The sequence below is a fragment of the Chrysemys picta genome, chromosome 2 (genome assembly GCF_011386835.1).
Source record: "Chrysemys picta bellii isolate R12L10 chromosome 2, ASM1138683v2, whole genome shotgun sequence".
NCBI classification, from domain to species: Eukaryota; Metazoa; Chordata; order Testudines; family Emydidae; genus Chrysemys; species Chrysemys picta.
This window is the reverse complement of record NC_088792.1, coordinates 285,774,015-285,782,357: the sequence shown is the minus strand read 5'-3', so window position 1 is coordinate 285,782,357 and position 8,343 is coordinate 285,774,015.

Here is an 8,343-nt window from a genome sequence, read left to right as displayed (position 1 = left end):
ATCAGTTGGAAGCGACAGAGGAGGAGAAAGACCTGGGTGTATGGGTTGATCACAGGATGACCAAGCCGCCAATGTGAGTCAGCCATGAAAAAGGCGAACGCAGTCCCAGGATGCATCAGGCGAGGTATTTCCAGGAGAGACAGGGAAGTGTTATTGCCATTATACAAGGCACTGGTGAGACCTCATCTGGAATACTGTGTGCAGTTGTGGTCTCCCATGTCTAAGAAAGATGAATTCAAACTGGAACCGGTGCAGAGAAGGACTCCTAGGATGATCAGAGGAATGGAAAACCTACCTTACAAGAGGAGACTTGAAGAGCTCGGCTTGTAGCCTAACCAAACGAAAGCTGAGGGGAGGGATGACTGCTCTCTATAAGTACGTCAGAGGGATACATTCCAGGGAGGGAGAGGAGTTATTTAAGTTAAGCACCACTGATGACACAAGAACAAACAGCTATAAACTGGCCATCAACAAGTTTAAGCTTGAAATGAGATGAAGGTTTCTAACCCTCAGAGGAGTGAAGTTCTGGAACAGCCTTCCAAGGGGAGCAGTGAGGCCAAAAAACCTAACTGGCTTCAAGACTGAGCTGGATAAGTTTATGGAGGGGATGGTACGATGACGTTGCCTGCAATGGCAAGTAGCCGATCTGCGACTGCTAACAGCAAATCTCTCCAATGGTTGGCGATGGGACACTAGATGAGGAGGGCTCTGAACTACTACAGAAAATTCTTCCTCAGGAGTCTGACTGATGGGTCTCACCCACATGCTCAGGATCCAACTGATCACCCTATTTGCTTCTCTCCATGGGTTGGGCACCTTGCTGACCCCTACCTCGAGCCTGTGGCCACCTCCTGAGCATGTCGCCTCTTCAGCATGGGTGGATGGCACAGGGCTGGAAATGAGGGAAACAGGCCCCAACCCTCATCCTGAGCACCCTGCCCCCAGTCGTAATGCCTCCCACCAACACCGGGAGCAGAGTCACTCCCTATTCCCATTTCACAGATGGGGAAACTGAGGCACTAAGTGAGACACTGACCTGACAAAGAGTGAAGCAGGGAGAGAGCCAGGAACAGAACCCAGGAGTCTTGGCTCCCAGTGCCCCACACTGACCAAACTCACTTCCAAACATTAAAAAAGAAGGAGCGTTTCCAAAGTCCCACCACACATAACCCAACACACACATGCTAACATGGCGTGCGCACACACACAGAGTCAATGATGAGTATGCACGTGTGTTCACGTGTTTGCATGTATGTACATGTGTGTGTGGCGCAAACATGACCCCAGGCACACACATGCCCCAACACCCACACAAACACACAGGCCTGGGGGCTTGTACACACACACCTGCCTATGCACACACCCAGGCATGCACCTGTGCACGCTTTGCACAGCTGGGACCCACCACAGCACCCTGCCACGTGCCAGCCCACCCCAGGCTCCCGGCCCGGGTGCCTGCAGGTTGCCAGTGGCTCACACCAGCTGGGAGCGGTGCCTGGGCTCTGCGAGACAGAGCTGCAAAGCCCTGCCAGGCTCTGAGGGCATGTGTGTGTTTCGTGTGTGCCATCGCTGCCCTCCAGTGGCCGCTGCTAGGAGCGCACCCAGCAAAGGCCAGGCTAGGGGGGAAAGATGATTGATTTCTGGCAGGAATGGTGAACCCCTGGGGTCAGTTCCTGAGGCTCCTGGCTGGGGGAATCCCACCCCAGGGCACACAGGGATTGAGCTGAGCAAAGAGCTTTTTCAGGCCCAGTTTCTTAAGCTGTAACATAACTGCCATTGAAACAGCCCTGCAAACCACCTGTTCAAAACCCAGCAGCCCCCACGCTCCTACCCTCTGTGCTTCACAAAGAGATCGTCTCAGTTCCTGCAGCTTGGGGGGGGGGGCGGCTTGGAGGAGACCTCAAAAAGCAAGGGCTGGATCACGGGAACTCTTGCTGCATGGATAAGCGTCCTGCCCATGTGGAAATGGGAGCCTCCTGGCTCTGTGATCCCATTGTCCCATCCCCTCTTGATAGGGGAATGTGGATTTCCCCCCACACCTCCAGCCCTGGCAGGGGTGTTCATTTCCCCCCTTTCAGACAGAGCAAGGGGCAGCCAGAGATGAAAGTGGCCCAGGTAGCGCTAGGATGACCAGACGTCCCGATATTTAGATATTTGTCCCACGTCCGACAATTTGTCCTATTTCACTCTACCGGCAGCACTGGGCTTTTTTTTTTTTTTTGCTCCCCCAACACGTCCCGATATTTTCTCCCTCTCATCTGGTCCCCCTGGATCACGCAGCTCTCAGGAACATTAAATGCTACCTACGGCCTTTCACAGCTGGTCTCCCTCGCCCGGGATCTTCTGGCCCAGGGGGTTGCTCCATGCACTCTGCCCCCCAGCTGTCTGCAGGGAGCGGCCCTGAGCATCGCTGGGGAACCTTGGGGAGGAAGAGGTGCTGTAGGAATTAGGCTATGATTAATTATCCAATGGGGAGCAGGCCCCAGGCTCCTGCACTATCTCCTATGGGGACTAAAGCGGCTGCTCGCCCTTTGCAATGCAGCCGTCTCCCCTGCGGACACCTCTAGCTGCAGCAGGCCCCCGGGAGGGGGGCAGGAGCCTAAGGCCCGTGTTGTGAGGCACGCAGAGGGGCAGGCTCTTTGTCAGGGCAGGCTTCGGACAGAGCCTAAGAGCATGCAGCTGCCTGCTAGGGCCCAGGGCCTTTCCTCCCCACAGGAGCCAGGTCCATGTGCCTACAGCCTCTCACCCTAAGGGGCTGGGGGGAGCAGGAGCTGCTGATCGCACAGGAGCGCCAGCTGCAAAGCCAGCCAGGGGCACAAGAAGATTCCAATAGCTTCCTGCCGGGAGCCCAGCCCCTGGGGAGCAGAGGGCTCGGCCCAGGCCTGGACGGCTGGAGCAGAGAACACAGCACGACCCAGAGGTGGGGGTGAGACAGGACCAGACATGGGGAGTGGAGCCTGGCAGGTGATTAAGGAGGGATGGGGTAACGGGCTTTCCTGGGGCAGGAACTAGGGGCAGCCTTTGCCCAGCCATGAGACCCCCGTCCCCAAGCACTGGTGTGGGCACTAGTTACATTGGCCTCCAGGTAGGGACGGCCTTGCACAGGTTCCTGCTGCCCTCCAGTGGCCCAAACAGAGAACTGAAATCAGGGGGCACAGCTCAGGCCCTGCAGCCCCTTATTACTAACAGTGGCTGCTTCCCGGCTGTGCTGGCACCTGGAGGATAAACACCCCTAGGGCCTGCCTGGGGCACCAGGCAGCTGCAAATCTTCCAGGCCAGCGCCAGGCAGCACCAAGAACCGCTCCATGGAGGATGCCACCGATACCTGGGGTGGGCTGGGCCAGGCAGGTTTTGGACTAGATGACCTCCTGTGGTCCCTTCCAATCCTGCTAGTCTATGAATACAGGGGCGGGCGGGGGGGGAGGGGAGCACATCTTTCTCAGTTTTTGTCCTGAGCGGCAGCAGACAGCAGGCTGGGCCCCAGGCTGAGCCAGGGAGGCTAGGCTGGGACTGAGGAACCTTTGGTCCTGTGTGACTGCTCAAGCTTTGTGCCTCAGTTTCCCCCCACTATAAGACAGGGAGAGTAATGAACCATCCCCACCTCCTAGGTCAGGGCTGGTTGAGAGCTGCTCAGGGAGTAGTGACTGGTGGGTGGGGAAGGGAAGGACAGAGACCTACCTAGAGAGATGAACAAAGAGCCAGGATCACCCACAGTTCCTTTCAGGGGAAGGTAAAACCCTGGAGTGGTCTGAACCAGAAGCTAGGAGCCAGGAAATACTGAGATATAATCCCAGCTGTGGCACAGATCTTGCCCCATGGCTTAGGGAACTGTCCTACCTTCCCTTCCTCAGTTTCCCTGTCTGTACTCACCTGTCTCCCAACACTAGGGCTGAGGAGTGGTCACACAGGCAGCAGCAGACAGAGCCCTGGCTGGGATAGTCTGAGTGCTGAGGAGGAGGGGGGGGAGGGGAAGGAAACCCACGAGGAGCATTAACAGTTAAAGACAAACCTTGGCATTTCAACGGGCAGAATGAGCAGCGAAGGGGAGGGCAGGTAACTATTCAAATCTAGCTCGGGTTCGTACTGCCTCGGAACCCCATGTACATGAGTAAAACCACACTGGGCCATAACAAACCACCTTAACTCTGCCCCTGCAGCCCCGCCAGCCTACAGCCCAGGGAGAACACCTGCCCTACTGTATGCACATTTCCACCAGGGGCTCCAGCCACATGCTGCTCTAGGCCCCAGTACATCAGACTCCAGGTCACCTGCCTGCTACATTCCAAGGGACACCCACACCCGCCTCTTCCCCTCCACGCAAGGCAGGGCAGGGCAGGGCAGGGCAGACCTAAGGGGCCTCTCCTTGCTCAACTGAATAGCCCTGTCCTTGCTCCTTTCTCCTGCCCCAGCTGGGAGGGCGCCAGGGCCCTATCACTACCCGCTTGCCAGTTCATTCATCCAATGGACCTAAGTCTTTAACTCAACCTCTGCCTCCATCCGCAGGCCTGTAAAGGCACAGGCCTGGGCCAGAGCCCACAGCCACTAATGGGAGTCTTTCCATCCTCCCCTCTCCTTCATACAACAGAAAGCCCTGCCTGCCCCTACCCCCGCCCCTCCCTCCATGGGCTGGCCACCCTTCACCCAGGGCAGTGAGAGTCAGCCCCCAACATCCGGCCACATCCCCCAGAGGCTGCAGACCGCAGAGCGAACAGAGGGTGAAGCTCCCACAGCACCTCAGGGGAATGGAACCCAGGCTAGCAGCCGGCATCCCGGCCTGGGCTGCCTCGGGCAACGTGCTGCCTCGGGCAGGCTGCGGATGCTGCTCTGCCAGCCCCTCCCTCAGTGCAGCACAGCGCGGAAGCACCTTTTCATAAAGCCTGCAGCGAGGGCCAGGTCCTCAACCGGTGTCAGTGGTGCTCCATCCACTCCACCATCCCCTTCCGCCAGCCGAAGACCTTCGCCCGGAAGTGTTCGTTCGAGAGCTCCGCTCACAGCAGGTCATAGAATCATAGAATATCAGAGTTGGAAGGGACCTCAAGAGGTCATCTAGTCCAACCCCCTGCTCAAAGCAGGACCAATTCCCAGCTAAATCATCCCAGCCAGGTCCCGAAAGGATGGTAACTGAACAGCAGGTGCGGGAATGAAAGAGGGGAGCACGGGGGAAGCGTGTTTAGGACTCCACATGCCAGTTCGCTGCAGCATCTCGGCTCCCGTCCTCCTAGTACCTGGCCCTGATGAGCATCAGCTCACTTGAAACCTTGTTCATCATTCAACATTGCCAGGGAACCTTAGCGTTTGATGCATTTCTCCAACAGCAAGTGCATTTCTTCGCCCTCCTCCTGTCAGCGTGGGGAAGTGGCTATTGAAACAATCCTAACGAACAGCAGTTTCTGTTCCCTCTCTAGCCCTCTTCATTCAGGGCAGACTTCGGGGTGACACTGAAGCTACTAGCTGGTGGTATGTTAGCGAACCCCAGGCCTCATTCTTTCACAAGCTTAGGGTGGAAAGGAGTTACCAAGAGACATTTAAGCTACAGTTTGACTCAGATTCAAATCTAGAGGGAAAAACATTAGCAAACGCTTCCTCTAATGGAAACACGATTGCGATCTTCACTGGGAAGATCCAGGGTTTTGCTAAAATTAAGGGCAAACCTAGAACCCAGTACCCAGCATAGCCATTAAACAGCTGCACAGGTCAAAGACCAATACACGGGGAGTTACCAGCTGCTGGCTGTCGAGTGGCTTCAGTCCATTACCTTGAGCACAGGCACTGCCCCTGTAAACCACCAATGCCGGGGGTGACAATGGTTCCCCTTGCTGGCTGCATTGGTGGAAGGGCCAAGGACTGAAGGGGCTGTGAGACAGAACTCCCCGAGCCTCAGAGGTAGACGCGGTGGGAGATGCACAGATATTAGCCAGATCACATCAAGGCTCTAACGCTGTCAATCCAGACCCGTTAGCAGCCTCTTTCCAAGCCTGTGCAGCTGGCAGCTGCTTTCCATCCATTTTCCCAAGGATTTTGAGCACGGAGTCTAGCTGCACAAATCGTGGCGGCTAAATTAATTCAATAGCCTGGAATGGCTCCAAAGGAGCCATTATGGTTTATAGTGTCAATGATCCGTGAAGCAAGGAGTCAAGAATCCGCAGATTGAAGAGCACCCAGCTATGCCTCGCCACGGCAGAGCGGAGCTGCTCCGCATCACGTCAGGGAGACGCGCATTAGACACCTGACAGGTAGTTTCTCTTACGCGTCTATTAAGGGATCAGTTGTGCACTCGACAGAGGGGGGAAAAAACTGAGCAAAACAGAAGGGCTAATGCAGTGGCAGAGAGATTTTATCAAGTGTTACTGAAGCCACAAGAGGAGAAAAGTTAAAAGCCACAAAGCCAGGAAATTCAAAGGCCAGACAATAAAACCTCTCCTCCCATCATACATAGGATCAGCCCAAGGTGATCTTTTGAGATGGCCCATCTGAATTCCACACTTGAAAGCGAGAATCCTCCCAGCCAGGGCTTTGTCAAGGTGGGCCTTAAAAACCGCTAAGGAAGGAGATTCCACCACCTCCCTAGGGAACCCATTCCAGTGCTTCACCACTCTCCTAGTGAAATAGTGTTTCCTAATATCCAACCTAGACCTCCCCCACTGCAACTTGAGACCATTGCTTCTTGTTCTGTCATCTGCCACTATTGAGAACAGCCGAGCTCCATCCTCTTTGGAACCCCCCCCTTCAGGTAGTTGAAGGCTGCTATCAAATCCCCCCTCACTCTTCTCTTCTGCAGACTAAACAATCCCAGTTCCCTCAGCCTCTCCTCATAAGTCACGTGCCCCAACCCCCTAATCATTTTTGTTGCTCTCCATTGGACTCCAATTTGTCCACATCCTTTTTGTAGTGGGGGGCCCAAAACTGGATGCAATAGTCCAGATGGGGCCTCACCAGTGCCGAATAGAGGGGAATAATCACTTCCCTCGATCTGCTGGCAATGCCCCTACTTATACAGCCCAAAATGCCCTTAGCCTTCTTGGCAACAAGGGCACACTGCTGACCCATATCCAGCTTCTCATCCACTGTAATCCCCAGATCCTTTTCTGCAGAACTGCTGCTTAGCCACTCGGTCCCCAGCCTGTAGCAGTGCATGGGATTCTTCTGTCCTAAGTGCAGGACTCTGCAGTCATCCTTCTTGAACCTCATCAGATTTCTTTTGGCCCAATCCTGAGGTCCCTTCCAACCCTGGTATTCTATGATTCTACTGTAGGTAACATTCTCCGAGTACCTGGCTATATGGATCCCACTCTGGGTGACTGACGAGTGTCCCATCTGGCAGGTGGAGTTGAGGAGCGCTGAGTGACACTAATTGAGTGATTACAACACTGCCCTTCTAGGCTTGGCATATGACCTGGTAGCTAGGCCAAGGGCAGAATGCTGAATAAAAGTCAGGGTTACTTCATGTCACAGCCCTACAGCTTTCAGATATGGGAGCGTTCTTAAAGGTAGTGTGCAAGCTGCATCTTGTGCCAGAGAAGTGAGCTGTACTGTTTAGAGGGAAGGAGATGAATCCTGCAGTGCATATGGCTCTATTTTAATATCTTCTGAGTAGAGCAGAGATGGCAATGAAGACATGAGACGACAATTAGAAGGGCTTTATTTCATCAAGCCCTTGTAATGTCCACAGCGTGGAGTTTCTTCTCTCTGGGAGCAAAATGAATGTAGGAAAGGGAAGAGGTAAACTGATGGACGGGTTCAAAGGAGATCTAAGTTTATCCCTGAAGTGACTTTTGAATATCACCACCTGATCTCTGTGGAACATTATGCATGTGTAGGGGGGAAAAAAATCAGCCATAAGTGGTTGGAGGTCATGGACAGTCCTAGCCAGTAGGATGACGACCAAGACCACTGTCTAGAGCAGGGGTTCTCAAACTGGGGGTCAGGACCCTTCAGGGGGTCACGAGGTTATTACATGGGGAGGTCACGAGCTGTCAGCCTCTACCCCAAACCCCGCTTTGCATTAAGCATTTATAATGGTGTTAAATATATAAAAGAGTGGTTTTAATGTATAAGGGGAGGTCGCACTCAGAGGCTTGCTATGTGAAAGGGGTCACCAGTACAAAAGTCGGAGAACCCCTGGTCTAGAGTGTCAGGAACATTCTGAAAGTGACTCAAAGAAGGGGACTCTTAAGATTTGCAAGGACAACATTAAGCTCCCATGGAGGAGAGGATTCTCACAGTTGGGTAAACACACAGTAACGCCTTCAGAAATATGGATACCAGGGGATGGGAGGAGAATTGAATGGTCTCAGCGAGCATGGAGCTATTAGGATGAATGTGGCTTTGCCCTGTCGGATTTTG